This window comes from Anser cygnoides, chromosome 1, assembly GCF_040182565.1.
Source record: "Anser cygnoides isolate HZ-2024a breed goose chromosome 1, Taihu_goose_T2T_genome, whole genome shotgun sequence".
NCBI lineage: Eukaryota > Metazoa > Chordata > Aves > Anseriformes > Anatidae > Anser > Anser cygnoides.
The window spans coordinates 108221075-108237503 of record NC_089873.1 but is presented as its reverse complement, the minus strand read 5'-3'; the positions used below and the strand labels follow the sequence as shown (position 1 = coordinate 108237503).

General features: G+C 37.9%; 1 protein-coding gene across 3 annotated transcripts in view; it reads left to right on the top strand.

Moving 5' to 3' along the window:
• The window catches only part of LOC125179745 (uncharacterized), a 142996-nt gene that overhangs the window by 103659 nt on the left and 22908 nt on the right, over window positions 1-16429 (top strand). For 2 of the 3 annotated variants that reach the window (XM_066977633.1, XM_066977626.1), the window contains 2 exons: window positions 988-1118; window positions 4709-4932. The gene's annotated coding sequence lies outside the window, so the exon portion shown is untranslated. Of the gene's footprint in view, window positions 1-987; window positions 1119-4708; window positions 4933-16429 lie in introns of those variants that run through there. The other variant, XM_066977627.1, reaches the window with a different exon arrangement.

Sequence of the window (16429 nt, the reverse complement as noted above, 5' to 3'; positions counted from 1 at the left end):
TTCTTCTGCTTAGTCCAAAAACTAGGTTCAGCATGAGGAACGGCTGTAAAAATTTCTTATCCCAGTAATACACCTTGTTCAGATACATGTTTCTGAAGAGAGTGAGAGTCTGTCTCTTTGCCCATTCAGTACCTGGCAACTCTGCTGATATTGTCTGATAGTGTGCTAAATAGGCCATGGTTTTATTGATGTGGACACTTGGCTTCTGGCAATTGGATCGAGGTCACAAAATTCATTTCATGTAGTTCTTGAAATCTGAATTAATGATGTATGTGTACAAGAGTAATTTGTAAGTTGTTACTCTGCTAAAACTGCACTAAGTGAGAATAGTATTAAGATGATTTAATGTCACTTCCTATGTGCTAAACATTCTCTTAACCCATGTGTATTAACTCTTGAAATCTCGAGGAGTGCTCTGTCACTGTCTCACTCTGGAAGCAGAACCTTGAAAAAGTGTTTATTTCCAAGACTGACATCTTGGTGTCAGCAAAATCCTAGAGTTACATGCTATGTCATTTCCAAAAATATAGTCTTTAAATAAAGTTATTCCATGAAATTGATGGAAGGCCACAAGTGAAAACTTTGACATTATTTGTGTAGGCAAGTAACTACAGAGACAAGAATTTTCATCTGGTTGTACTGTCATTTTGTCCTGGTCTGATTTCTCTAACAGCTGCAGACTATGAAGTTTGTTATTCTACATATTTATACTGAGACCTATTTTGTTTTATTAATCACTTATTAATATATCCCACTTTATTTTTTATTTTCTATCCTTATTTTGAATTCTATTTAACTGAATCTTATTTAGTTCTTTCCTATGAATGATCTCATGCTTCGCTGTTTTTTGTTATTCACTTTTATCTAAGTATAGACAGTTCATTTCCCTCTCTAATAACATGAATAAGGGGCTATGCTCATAACTTTGCTAGGTTGGGGCACCTCTTCTTCCATATTTATATGGACAGCCTTCTCTGTTTTTTTCAGCTGCAGTTATGGCTCACTCTGCAACTGTTTTGCTGTGAGATGGTAGACCAGCTAGGATAGACTGGAAGAGGTCTGGCAACATTAGAACTTCCTGGAACAGGAAACTTAGCTCAACTCATATGAACTCAGCTGTGAGTAGAATTTGATGAGTATCTAGAATGCCCTTTTTTGGTTTTCATTTTTGTTGTCATAGAAATGAAGCATTCTCTGAATGCATGGAATCATGCTCTGTGTTCCCTTTGAAGTAATTCACATATTTCTTTCTTTCTTGACATTTGTGAGATGTTCCAAGCTTCCAACAAGTACAGAACTGAATAGTATAAAAACTGAATAGTAAAACTTTCCATTAAATAGGTGGTTTCAAGGAAAAATATTTAGACCCAAGTTATAAAAAGAAATACTAAAAAAAATGTAGGTTTGCACATACAGCTTATGTAGTTCATGCATAAGAGAATAGGCCAACCATGCTTTTCATTAAAAAAGACAAGATTTATTTTTCTTGGAAAATTTGGCACATAAAATGGAGATTTAATTAATCTTTCTTTAAATGTTCACAATGACATTATAGATTGTTCACCTAGATTCTTGAATGGTCAGTGGAGAGAGGTATGTTTTGCATACAATTCATCTGTCTTGTGTTACCTGTTTTAGGATGAAGTTTATGGAACTACAGAAGTGACGGTTTTCCTCCCACTGACTATAAAGGCAGTCTAAATGAATCTCTAAGATGCAGATATTATATGTTTCTTCTTAAAATGAGGTGATATTCCTCCTCAGCCACTGGTGTTTATGGACAAAATAGGAAAACAAATCAGAATCCCCATCAATCTTTAATATTGGTGCCCTAAAAAAGACACTTCTGATTATTCCCCCATGTACAGTGTTTTGATATTTACGACTGTAAGCCTGTAGATTTTGAAATCTTGAATATAGCTTAAATTCTTAAAAAGTCATAGTCACATAAGCAAACCTAGAATAAAAAGTGTTTCCATTGATTGTCCCAGCCTTGACTCATTGGAAGCCATAAATCTTCAGTTGCCACTCAGGAAATAAGCACTGTGTCTATTCCTTGGTGAAAGTTGATCACCCCTAAGATGCATTCACAGAATCAGTTTTGTCAGAAAGCTCCTGGAACATGTTACCCGTAAGGCACTGCTTTCCTTCTGCAGGCTGCCATTGAGCTGGCCCTGCATTAGAAGGCCTATGAAGAGAGACACCAAAGTGTGCAGCGCGCTGCTTTGTGCTGTGGAAATCATAAAAACCCACTATATCAGAGCTCATTAGTCACTTTTTAAAAGGCTGCAGAAATAACAAGAGTATATAAATAGCATAAGCTCTGGTGGACTTTGTGACACAGCACCTCCTGTACTCCTCAGGAGCATTCTGTAAAGATCTTCTGTAATGATACCATTCCGTTATTACTCTATATTATTATAAAATATGTGGGGAAAAAAACCATTTGCATGAAAAAAAAAAAACAACCTTCCATCTTCTTCTTCTTTTAATTTATTGTGCAGAACTTCCCATCTTTTACTGAGATTAGTCTCAGTGATTCTATGATGAAGAATAGTGTATAACTGCTCTGCAAAAATTAGACACAAGCATAACAATTTTTGTTACGCAGCACGTTTGTTAAGTGGTTTAAACATACATGCTTATAAAGCAAATGGCAGCAGTAGCACTATCTTTACAACTTCCTTGCCTTGGCAAGAACAAAAATAAATTCCAGATGTTAGAATCCTCGTGCAGAGGGGAACAGCTCTTCTTTAAAAAATAAAACAAAGCAAAAACACCCTGCAATGTGTTATTTCTGGCCCTAAAACATCCAGCATACACATTTGTAAACTATACCAAAAAGAGATTTCCACAATATTGTTCAAAGAAATTATTTTGCTAATTTAAAGTTGCACTTTTATCTACTTTATATTACATCACCACCAGAGTTAAAACATCATCTATTAACTTGGCAAAATCATGAAGAGGACAGCCTAACTTTGTGAACAACTGAACTTGATGATGAAATATCTAATAACTGATAGTCAAACCCCCTATTATTTGCTTTTACAAACATTTCAAATCCAATTTATGAATGGCTTAAAAGGATAAATATTTTTATTACTTCACTAGTAAAAAAATAACATGCTGATTCTTATGCTTATTTACATGATTATTTCCAAGAGCTTTACATGCTTATTTTCAAGGGCTTATGGGTCTCCTATGCCAAGTAATATGGTTATAAGGAAGCAACAAAATTTTAATCAGGGAACTGAAAATCTCAGTAAGTTTCATATTTTGACATTTCAAAAAACGTATTTCTAAGAGTTTTAATAAACAGTGCACAAAATAACATAATCAATAACCATCCCTACTAAAGGTGGTACTGAACCCTTTATTTCAATACTTTCTAACTTTATTAATAATAATATTGTAGTCCAGACGTTTATCCATATGCCTGACTTAAGTATATACAAAAACACCAAGATCAAGGTCAGAACCTACTGAATGAGCCTTTTCCTCAGTTATTTTTGGACCGCAAACACATTATGCGAGAGCTTGAATTGTGTCTGTATATTTGCTGATGGCTTCCAAGCCAAATTTTTGTAAATCTAGAAAACAGACTTAGGATGACCTTGTACATTTAGCTGGGAGAAAGTCTGAAATGGTTCTTAGTTTATCTGAAAAGACAGTCTGTTCCTAATGCAGGGATTAAAGTAACATGCTTTATTGCACAATTTGCAATATTGTGTTTGAAATCTCTGCAGGATCACCCAGCCTGCTGAGCATAATTTCAGAATCCAGTAGTACCATTAAAAATACTGTTCTGTCAACTGTTCTACCAAAATCGACATTACAAAAAAAAAATGATGAAGATCATCCCCAAGGGCTCACCTAAAATACCTGACCTCTGTTCCACCATATGTTGATGCTATGCTGAGATGCCTGATGTTTGAAGAATATAAAAAACAAACAAGCAAACAAACAAACAAAAAAACCCATTTCCTTCTGGATTTAAGCCTTTGAAAAGAAATCTCAGACAGTGAAAAGAAAGACAGTGAAAACCCCTATGCTTTGCTTTTGCAAGTCATATTTCTCCACTTCATAATACTAATAAAACAATGCAACCATGACCTAGAGAGAACTCTTCTGTTAAATGGATTTGTGAGTCTTTCTTATTGTGTTATCTCTTGACCTTTTTCCTTGTCTCTCCTATATGGTGTGTCACTAATTATCTGCATCTTTTCCAACCTGTCTCTTTCACAGACTATCAAGTTAGTGAAGTGTTTATTTCTGTTCACTATATGAGGCATTGATATATGGGATTGGTAGAGAGAAATATAAGAGTGCCTGGAGTTCAAATCCATTCTTGTATTTGACCTTCACAATGTGAATAAGTAGATATAGTTAAAGTTGATGAACTATACTGAATGAATTATATTTAGATAAGTTACTAGATCTAGGAAACACTTCAGTTTACTTGGATTTTATGACTACGGTTCTGTGCTCTTTACACTTATAATTCTCAGCAGTTTTAAGAATTAACTGTATGTACTGCCATATTTTTGAATTATATAGCTCATTTAACTGGGGATAGAAATACCTGAAGACCTACGAGGCAGGAGAGATTTTTTTTTTTTTTTTCCTGCAGAAGTAGTATCATGATGATAACCCACTGCATTCTTCATTACCCTTTTCCCCCTCCTCTTTCCTGTTATCGCTGCAGGAGCGCAGGAGTGCAGCTAAGCTGGGAGAAAAACTCCATAACATCGGCTTACTCTGGCCATTATCTCTAGGACCAATTGTGCCAAATTTACAGAAGATAGCCGTGACTCAGATTCTCAGAGAGACTTCAGAGAGATCTGTTCTAAGTGATTTCCACTTGGAAGAATACTACCTAAGAGGACAAGATATTTAAACTTAAGTAAATCAACAGTTTATAAGGAAAATTAAACATTGCAAATCCTTCCTTAATACAAATGAGGAAAACCTGTCACCAGTTCTACATTTTGCTTGACTACCATCATTCTCTCCTGTGACTTAGGTAGAATTTGGGAAGAATCTATGTGTTTGAATTCCAAATTTGGATTCTTAGCATTACCAATTTTTCATAACTTTCCTGAAATCCTGAATTTAGTTGATAAAGTTTCAGCATCTAAATTTCCCTTTTGGTGCATGTGAGGCCCCAGTGCTGAAATGGCTGAACAGTCCATTTCCCTCAGTCCCACATGACAGTGTTTTGGGATAAGCAAAGGGAAGGACATTCACCTGTCCTTCATGATAAATTTGCTGCACAAAGTGTAGTCCCAGTCAATGCTTGTGTCTTGTCAGAGGTTTTCTGGCTGTGTTCTTCCTTCCTGTCTCTGTACCTCCCATTACCTGTTCAGCTCTCCAGAAAGATGTGTGTGCATTCCTTTAAAGATTGCTTTTTGCGCATCTCATGGTCAAACAGGGAAGGGGTGTGGTGGTGGGGAGAGGGCTGCAGAGTATGCTGTGAGGGACAACTAATAGTGATGCTAGGGACATGATGAAAATCATCACAATTCCTATATACGAGGTTGTTTCAGTGTGCACCTGAATGTGCTCCAGTGCCTTGCTGACAAGTTATGTGAGGTGTATCCAGGGTCAGTCCAGACAATAGCTAGGGAGGGTGACCAGTGCAGAAGAGCAACGAAATTTATTTCCTTCCCTGCTTTTACCTACATAATGAAAAAACATCTTTATTAATAGCATCAGGAGTACTTTCAATGGGGATACTGAGTGACTAAATTTATATAAGATCTAAGGCCTTTTTTAAAATGTTAATATGTATGTACTTACTCAAGTACAGGTACATTAGAAAGAAGGCAATCCAATTCTGTAAGGCAGAATCATTTGTCTCAACCAAGACTGCAAAAGGAGACAAGATATTTGAGGTAACATATCAATGTAACAATGAGGAGAAACTCGGAGGAACAAAGGTTTTTATCTTTGTCTGCACTTTGATGCAGATAATGCTGTACTTCGTCATATTTTCAACCTAATCGTGAGCTGCTCTTCATAACACAGGTGTATTTCACATTCTTAAAAAGAAAACTATTTGACTTTCTGTCTTCAAAGGAAAGAGCAGCATGCTTGGGTGGGTTAACCCTGGTTGGCATTGAAACTAACCAAGTCCCTCCCTTCATCCTCCCACCACCCATGGGAATCAAGAAGGCAAACACTAAAACAACAACTTACCTCCCTGCTTTTCCCAGGCTCTATTTCACTTCTTCATTTCTGATTCTTCAACCTTTTCCCACCCAAGCAGTGTAGGATGATGGGGAATGGGGGCTGTGGTCCATCTATGACAGCTCCTCCCTATCACTCCTGCTTCCTCACACTTTTCCCCTACTCCAGCAAAGAGTACTTCCCATGGGCTGCAGTCCTTCAGGATAAACCTGCTCCAGCGTGGGGTCCTCTGCAGGTGGTAGTGGACATCTGCTCTGCCATGCAGCACTAGGCTGCCCCCAAGGCAGCGCCATCTTGGCTGTGGGGCCCGGCCGTGCCTTGCAGTGGGGCCATTGGGGCCGGCTGGGGCCGGCACAGGGCAGCCCTGGCATCGCCTCACGCAGCGGCCACACAGCACCCCACTGCCAGCACCTGGGGACCTAGTGCAGGGCTCTTTTCCAGGACATATTTGTGATCAAATCAATGTGTTAAATTTATATTCTTAAGCTCATGTTCATGTACTAAATGCAAGGGTTGGCATAAAGTTCTGTGAAAAAATGTTTTTGATGGGTAATTGAGTGATTAATCAGAAAATGTTCTATTAATAATTGTCCTTCATTGTTTTCAGTATTTGTATGTGTACAATTGTAGAAGAGAGAATTCCCAATGTTCTATTGGTTTGTAACACTGAATTTTTCAACATGTTCAATGTTTTTATACTTACACAAAAATAATATTTCATAATTTTTAAGCCATACTGTTACTATACCAACTTTTACCTAGAGTCTGCATTGCTAGATTTGTCTCATGAAAGGAGACATGTTTTAAATGGGTAGAGAAATAGTACTGATATAAAACACAAATAGACCTAAATTATCAGTGATTTGTTTTGTTTAGCTGGTATACCTGCCCAAGCAGACACAAAAAGGGACCGTCTCTGTTGTGGGGCAAGCAGCAGTAATCACCCACTGTGCTCCATGTGAAGGGATCAAGGTGGTTACTGGTGACCTAAGCATGAAATCCACAGTGGAGAATGTGTGATGCAGTTGACACCATGTCATCCCTCTGCCCATATTGCTCTGCCCTCTGCTGCAGTCTTGGTAACTTCATACTTAATTGTTTTACTCCTTCTTTACACCAGGTTGCCTGTGGCTGCTTCGAGTGTCCAAAAATTAACTTGGCCTATTTTTCCATAAGGGATGGCTCAGCAGAAAAGTAGCTGAGTCATAGAATATTCTTGTTCAAATCCTGAAAATATCCACACCTTAACTGATTAACCTTAACTTAACTTAAACTTAACTTTCTCACCTCTAGCCTCATCAATGCCATGTTCTTTCATTCCACACTGTCTGATCTCCAGAGCCATTTTAGTAAGGATTTTTAGTAAGTCCTTTAGGACTTTGTATAAATGATGATTCATTGTTGTTATGATATCATTAACTTTTTTCAGATCACTAAAGTAGGTGTCTTCCTCCCTTGCAAACTGCAGGTGCTCTTGAATATGAATATACCTTTATTTATTTTTTCCCTTTTCTTAATTACATGTAGATAAAAGGGATGTATTTCATTACTAATGTAAGATGTAGAAGCACCTATGTGGTTATATTTCTTGGAGGCTTCTCATCTGATATACTGTCTTAATTCACTATCACACTTTCATCCAGAAGTATCTCTGTTATGCAAAAGCACAACCATCTCTTCAGTTATGCAGTAAAATTACCTGTTATTCTATCATTTTGTTGTATAACTGAAGAGTTGATTGTGATTTTAGAATTCTGGATTGTTTTTTTCCCTTGTAAACTCTTTTTAGTTTTCAGAACTCATATTAATCATTTTATCCTTGCCTGTGATAAATAAGTGCATATTTAATCTTCATGTATAAATAATGTGAACTTCTGAATGTGCCAAACAAACTGTGATGAATGGTAGGGCCATTTTCAGTCTCTACATTAGATTTCCTTGTGATGCTAGTAGACAGAAGGAGAATTGAGTCTCAGTCCCTAGGGATGTATTACTATTGTGATAGAATTAATAGAGCTGATAAAATGAATAATTCATGTTGCAGTATCTCTTGACAAAGCTTCTCAAAAGAGCCCAGTACAGACCAGCTAGCTTCTGGTTAGGAACTGGTAATCACTAGCTTTTTTTCCCCCTAGTTAATGCTACTATTAATCATATAGCAATGAATAATACGTGTCTTTCTCTGTCCTCTCCTGTAATAAAATATCACTAAAGAGGGATTATAGAGTAAAAACAATCTTTAAAATAATAAAATGCTTAAGAAAAACTTCATGAAAAATCACATTTAAATAAAACACAAATACATATCATGTTTCTAGTTTAAGATATGGATTTTACTTTTTCCATTAAGCTGAAATATAGATACATATACTCAGCATCTAAGTGATATACTCTAAGAACTGCTCATCTGAAGACCAAAGTACCTACAGATTTTTTAACCATTCCACCTGTATTGACTCCCAGCACTGTAAATATAATCTGTTTATCTATGATTCAGATGTGTTTCAGCCACATGATTAATTACCAGTGCAACTGGTTTCCTCTGGAATGTGGTTTCCTGGATGCTTCTTTGTGGGTGATAAATCTTGCTTGTTTCTCAGAAAACTTGTAGGTGCAATAAAACCAAATAAAGAGACTGTGGAGAGTGAAAAATAGACAATCCGTTGCTTTTTTTTTTCTTTTTTTTTTTTTTAAGGTTGACGCATCTCCCTATCTCAGTTCAAGAATGTTTATTGTTTAATATTATCTACTAACATAGTACTCTTCTGAAGAACTCTTAAATCAGTCAGAGAAAACACAAAATAAGGAAAAGTTGTTCTATAAGAAGCGGTCATACAAGAGTATGGATATCAAACTGTCATAAGCAGGGTAGAGCATAACTCAGAATTACAATCTACTGTTAAAAAAAAAAAAAAGTCTCTATGCATTCCAATAATTGTATTGCTGATTTTACTTTGACTTCCTGTGGTAGCGCACTGGTCATCAGTCAAGGCAAAGATGATTGCCAGATACTGTGATAGATTAAATGACACTGAATGAGATAATTTTTTTTTTAAAGTTGATAGATATATTAAATTATTCTGAGCTGCATGATATCAGGCAATGTCTGAATGGGAGGACTGTACAATTCTGGACCACTTCATGTAATTAGGAAAATTGAAATTATACAAAGTACAGCAAATGAGAGACATGAAGATAGAGTTACATTTCCCTTAAACCATCTGGTTAATCTACATTCATTCTTAATGTTGACCATTCTCTTAGTTTATCCAAAAGATGGTTTAAAAGGTAATTTAGTACAGTCACTAGTAAGTGAGAAGATTTCTAATACAACTGGACACTTGAATTAACTAGACCCAAGAAGTACAAAGTCAGTGAAATTCAAACCTGTATAAATTAAGACTGGAAAAAAACTATACATTATTAAGAGTGAAGATAAAAAACAACTGGACGAATATGTAAAGACTTGGTTATCACTTCTAGTCTTTAAATAAGGCTTTTGTGCTTTTCTACAATGTACTAGAAAAACTGCAGCTGTGATAAATTTGTTCATATAGAATTTACTTTTTTTTTTTTTTAAATACACAAATAATTTGAAATACTGGTTGTAAGAAATAAAGTTATGCATAAATAAGAATTGAAAGAAGTGATACAAAGTATCATGCAGATGACATATATGCAGAGAGATCTGGACAGATTGGAGAGCTGGGTGATCACCAACCACATGAAGTTTAACAAAAGCAAGTGCCGGGTCCTGCACCTGGGACAGGGCAACCCTGGCTATACGTACAGACTGGGCGAGAAGACGCTGGAGAGCAGCCCCACACAGAGGGACCTGGGGGTCGTGGTTGACAGCAAGTTGAATACGAGCCAGCAGTGTGCCCTGGCAGCTAGGAGGGCCAACCGTAACCTGGGATGCATCAAGCACGGCATCGCTAGTCAGTCGAGGGAAGTGATTGTCCCGCTCTACTCTGCGCTGGTGCTGGCCTCACCTCGAGTACTGTGTGCAGTTCCGGGCACCACAGTACAAAAAGGACATTAAACTGTTGGAGAGTGTCCAGAGGAGGGCACTCCTGTGGTGAAGGGCTTAGAGGGGAAGACATATGAGGAGCGGCTGAGGTCACTTGGCCTGTTCAGCCTGGAGAAGAGGAGGCTGAGGGGGGACCTCATCGCAGTCTACAACTTCCTCACGAGGGGGAATGGAGAGGCAGGTGACCTATTCTCCGTTATCACCAGTGACAGGACCTGCAGGAACGGTGTTAAGCTGAGGCAGGGGAAGTTTAGGCTGGACATCAGGAAGAGGTTCTTCACTGAGGGGGTGGTCGCACACTGGAACAGGCTCCCCAGGGAAGTAGTCACTGCACCAAGCCTGTCTGAATTTAAGAAGAGATTGGACTGTGCACTTAGTCACATGGTCTGAACTTTTGGGCAGACCTGTGCGGTGCCAGGAGTTGGACTTGATGATCCTTACGGGTCCCTTCCAACTCGGGATATTCTATGATTCTGTGATTCTATGATTCTATGATTCTAAAGTATTCTATCAATATCTAAAATATATTTAGTACCCACATCCTGCTATGTATCCTTCTACTTCTCCTGCTATGCTTGACAGAGTTAGTTGCTAGATCTGCTTCATTACCCTCCTGCTGTACACATTTGTGGAGTCACAGCTGGGACCGAGTTCCTGCAGTCTGATAATGAGGAAGTTATTCCCTTTGCCCACTCTCACAGGCATGTTTGATCTAATTTTTCTAACATTCACTTGTATTCTTAGGGATGATAGAGGTGATGCAGTTAATTAAAATTAATTTAGCCTAAGTACAATCACCCAAGTAGCTCTACTGGTTTATATGTTATTTCTGTATCTCTCCTGATACACAATGACCAAAAAACAGGATATGAGATGACATGGTTTTTTTGTTTGTTTGTTTATTTGTTTTTCCCTTCAAGATTAGGTAACCATTAAAGAAATATAGAATTGCTGATATAAACTGTTAAAAAATGGAGAAAAAGATGAAACTAGTTCAATGGCTGTAGCACCCCAGCAATGATATTGAACAATTTCTGCCCATACGTATGTTTGAGGCGGTATGATAAGCATAGTTTATTCCAGTTTATATCCTTTAAATGCAATTTTGTAACTGTTTTGAAACAGGATGTTATAGGTTTTCAAAAAAATTAAGTTCTTCAAGGGGTCAACTAGAGGAATAGTTTCAAAATACATATTTTTGTAAATATAATGCTTGGCAAGGACATTTTCTTAGTTTGGAAGCTTCAGCGTTCTATGTTGTTGGTTGTTAGAAGGATGCTTCTGACTGAAGAGCTTTGATGTTGTATTATTGTTCCATTGATAACAGTGGTAATACATAAATGAACATTGGCAGAAGGCATATATGGTTTAAAACTGACATTAAGGTCTCAATCCTGAAATTCCTGAGATAAATGCTCAGTGATGTTTGTTGACCAGTGTTTGCTGTTTTCAAGTACATAAAAACTCATGAGCAGTATGGAAAAGTTTAGTACATTTTTTTAAGCAATGTGATGTAGACTAATTACAGTTCTGTGGGAATGCCACAGTTGAATTTAATTTAAAAAAATTGCTTTCTATTTACTTACATTTTCATTACAAACTTGCTTTAAGTTCATTATTACGTAGTAAGATCTATGGACTTAGGGCAGTTGTTGAATATGGTGTATCAGTTACAAATTTTTACAGTGCTTATCATTAAGTGATATCATCTACTTTTCATCTTCATATAATAATCCAGTATAATAATATTATTTGATCAACTTTGTTCTGTAAAATTTACACTGTTGGAAAAAAAAAGAAACTCTACAGCTTACAATGTAAACAAGTAGTAAAACGATACTGCTTATTAAGAGAAAATGCCCATGAAATTTTAGGATTATATAATATTTATCATGGCACGATAAACTGCACGTGTGCCCAGCAGCAATGAGTCTACCTTGCACTTGTAATGGATACATTTGATCCTGTCAGCTTGAAAATTTTTCTTTTTTTTCTTTTAATCACTTTTATAGTATTTGAATATTGTTTGTCTCTTCTCATCATCCTCTTCTGAAGAGTAAGGAATCCCATTTTGCTCAAAAAATCTAAATAGGTTTCTGTAATTTGCATGAAAATTCCAAGTAACAAACTGTCTTCCCACCTTTTGTGATACTTGCCAAGGAGCTTGTAACTGGCAAAAGAGATTATTTATTTATTCATTCATTCATTCATTCTCCGGTGGTGTATTATCTGTATTTAAGCCAGTTCTTGCAGCTTGGTTGAAAGCATGTACTCCAACTCTGATTCGTGAATCCTTGATTTAGCCATTATAGGACTCATCATCATTCCTTTTGTAGAAACTGCATTGCTAGTCTTTCTCAAATCACTTAGGGACCAGACTAATTGTTATATGGCTTTTAAAGCAAAGGGTAAGTTCAGTTCATTCTCTCAGAGTAAATATTTGATTAAGCATTTTGTAAACTGAAATACAAAAGGCAATAAAATGTATTGTCAGTAATATCCTGAAGCTTATCTCTGTCACCAGATGTTGGTAGAGAATCTACAATTGTTGCTGCCCCCACGCCCACGTTGAGCATCTCGTAGATATCCTCATGAGGGAGTGAAATCTGAGACTCTGCCACTTCTCTGCCTGTAGACTCTGCTTTATACTTGAGATACCTGGTGAATATAGCAGCACAGCTTTTTTTTTTTTTGTTTGTTTGTTTGTTTGTTTTTTGGGCTATTCCACCTTTTTATGAGAAAAAAAAATAATTAAAATATATTGTATGTCAGGGTTATTTGCAAGGAGAACATGAAAAGAAATACTGGCATTTAGGACAGACTTATAGAGTACTCATTGTCAGAGTTATATGAAAATACAAAAGTAGAAAAAAGAAAGACATTTCAAAGCTCAGATTTGCTTTTTAGTCTTCAGAATTCTGGTTCATTTAACACCAATATAAGCATAAATGGGGAGTGAGAGATTTTCTCTCATTCTCTGGGGCTGGCTGAGTCTCTCCACTTCAGTTGTGTGCATTGCTGCTCAGTCTCTCCAGGGCAGATAACTAACTGCATTTAAAATATTTCCCAAGCACTATATCTCAGGAAACAGTTATACTTGTCTTCATAAAACTACAAACACCTGTTGGTGACTCACATTCACAGGAACTAAACAAAACACACAGATGTAACAAATAATGATGTTGGGAATGACATTATTTCCCTACCACAGTCTTCATAGGGACACACAATCATATTTGCTGGATTGCAGTCACTGTGCCTTAACGATTCATAATGGTTCTTGTGCAGTGTTGAGCCAAAACCTGACTTTCTGTAAGGACAGAAATTGTATTTACTTCTATTATAATGCATGGGATTAGAATTCCCAGCCTAGTGCCCTATAGTGTTGGATGTCTCCAGAAGTCTGGTTGTCTTGCTCTTTGGATGTTGATTCAGTAAAGCACACCTTTCACCATGCTTTCTCTTCATGACATAGCTGTGTCAGTTGCCATCTCTCCTCAAATGACACAAGTGAATCTCCTCATAGGGGATGTGAGATAGGAAATCATCCATCACCTTTCATGGCAGAACTGTGGGGCTCAGCAGGAAGCGAAGAACTAGAAGAGGAAGCAGTGAGAACTGTATTTGGGTGGGTGAGAAACAACACTGAGGAGTACAAAATGCATCAGCAGCTGTGAGACTCCCTGCAGGAGACCACCACTTTCTGTAACATGCAGATGCTGTGAGAGGTGCTGTCAGTCAAGTGATCTGAATATCTTACCCATGTTAGGTCTTGACCATTGCCAAAGACGTATTTTCTTAGCATAATCTATGTGACAGGGCAGCACCCGAAATGATGTAGTCATACCTGGCAGAGTATTCTAATGGGGACACAGCAGCGTCTGTGGGCATGGAAGAATTCAGCTTATTTTTTTCTTTTTTTTTCTTTTTTTTTTTCCTTGTTTTTTTTTTTTTTCCTTTAAGGCACCAGAGCAAGAGTGAATCAAATCTTTTCAGTTTATATTTAAGCTTTAAATTCCTATTTAAGTTGTAAGATACCCTAAACAAGATTAAAAGTCTCTTTGGGCGAGGTACAGAAATGCCCATCATCTGCTTTTTGGCACTGATAAATCAGCCTTTTCAATTATTTTTTTTTCCTCATGGTTTGTGCTGTGCCCTGGGGAACATGGAGGTATGACATATTTCCCTTGAGGAATCACACTAAAACATTTAAAAAGCTTTAGTTCCTCCCCACAGAAACTTATGCTATTGTACAAACATTTCCCATTACAGTGTTGCTTCAGGGTTTTGGATTTTTATTTTTATTTTATTATTCTTATTTTTATTAGGAAGACATTCTATGGCTATTACTCATTCTGTTTCTGATTTAGATGCAACCTAAAAGCCATGCATTTTTTAAAGTTCTTTTAGCTTTTGTTGATATGCAGGTCAAGGGCTATGAAAATAATGGCTATTTGTAATTTGTACTAATGATTGGCTGTGATCACAAAGACATTTGGCTGAAGAACAGCTGACTACTTTCAGAGGTAATTGTGGAGGTTTTACTTGGGTGGGTGGCTGAGCTCCACCACAACCGCTCTCTCACTCCCCCTCCTCAAAGAGAAATAGGGAGAACATGCAATGAAAAGGGCTCAAGGGTTGAGATAAGGACGAGGAGATCACACAGTAAATATCGTGACGGGCAAAACAGACTCAGCATAGGGAGACAGTAAGATTTATTGCCTATTACTAACAAGCTAGAGAAGTGAGAAACAAAGGAAAGAAACCAAAAGCACCCTCCCACCCATACACCCTCTTCCACCTCCTCCCCATGAGAGGCGCAGGGGAATGGGGGAACAGGGGTTATGGACAGTCTATAGCGCTTCTTCTCTGCCGCTCCTTCTCGATCACTCTCATCCCCTGTGCTGTGGGTTCCCTCCCACGGGATGCAGTCCTTGCTGAACTGATCCAGCGTGGGCTACCCACAGGCAGCAGCTCTTCAAGAACTGCTCCACATATGGGTCTGTACCACAGGGTCCATCCCTCAGGAGCGAACTGCTCCAACCTGGATCCCCCACGGGCAGCAGCTCCTGCCAGGTCACCTGCTCCTGCGTGGGCTCCTCTCCACAGGCTACAGGTCCGGCCTGGAGTCTGCTCTGGCAGGGGTCTTCCACAGCAGCCGCAGTCTCCATCAGTGCAGGTCCACCTGCTCCACCGTGGTACTCCATGGGCTGCAGGGGGACAGCCTGCTTCACCATGGTCCTCACCACAGGCTGCAGGGGACTTCTGCTCCAGTGTCTGGAGCACCTCTCCCCGTCCTTCTTCACTTACCTTGGCGCCTGCAAGGCTGTTCCTCACTCCTCTCACTCTCCCAGTTGCTGTGTGGTGCAGCATTTTTTTTTCCCCTGACTTAAATATGCTCCCACAGAGGTGCAAAAAACCATCACTTATTGGCTCAGCTCTGGTCAGCAGTGGGGCCCTTACCAAACATGGGGCAGCTTCTAGATCCTTCTCACAGAAGCCACTCCTGTGGCCCACTACTACTAAAACCTTGCCACATAAGCCCATTACAGTAATCAAAAAAGAAACATCTGGACATTAGTTTAAGTTAGGCAACTATTTCTGGATATCTAAATTTTAAGTTTTGCTTTTGCTTATCTCTTCATTATATGCAACTGTTAGAATCCTATGGTAGCACACAGCTAAGACAGTGGAAACAAGTATGTCTCGGTATGCCATTTCATATTTTCCTTCAAAAAGCTTTGAGTCACATTTTCTGAAAATCCCAGTTTTGGGAGCATGTGCACTCATCCCAAAATTGTCCTTGTGTGTCTGCAAGCGCAGTTGATGGTAAATAAAGTGATATTACTCTAAATTATTACTTTAAAATCATGTCTTTTAAAATGTCTACACAAGTAATTGTATCATACAATTGCTTAAAAGTCTAGTAAGTAAGTAACTAGCATTCCCACCATTAAACTTTACATTTTGAATCCTGTTATTTCTTTAATCTTGTTGTGACTCTTCTGAAGTGTCTTGTTTAAAAATTAAAAAAAAAAAAATCTGTTTTCTTAACACTATAATTTCTTCAGCCTGATTCAAGCTCTGCAATCTTTACTCAGACTCCAGTAGCCCCTAAATTACATAATTTTTCCATGAAAGAAATGTTGCTTCCATGATATCTGTATGAGGAAAATGAAACTTTTTTTTTTTTTTTTTTCTACAGTC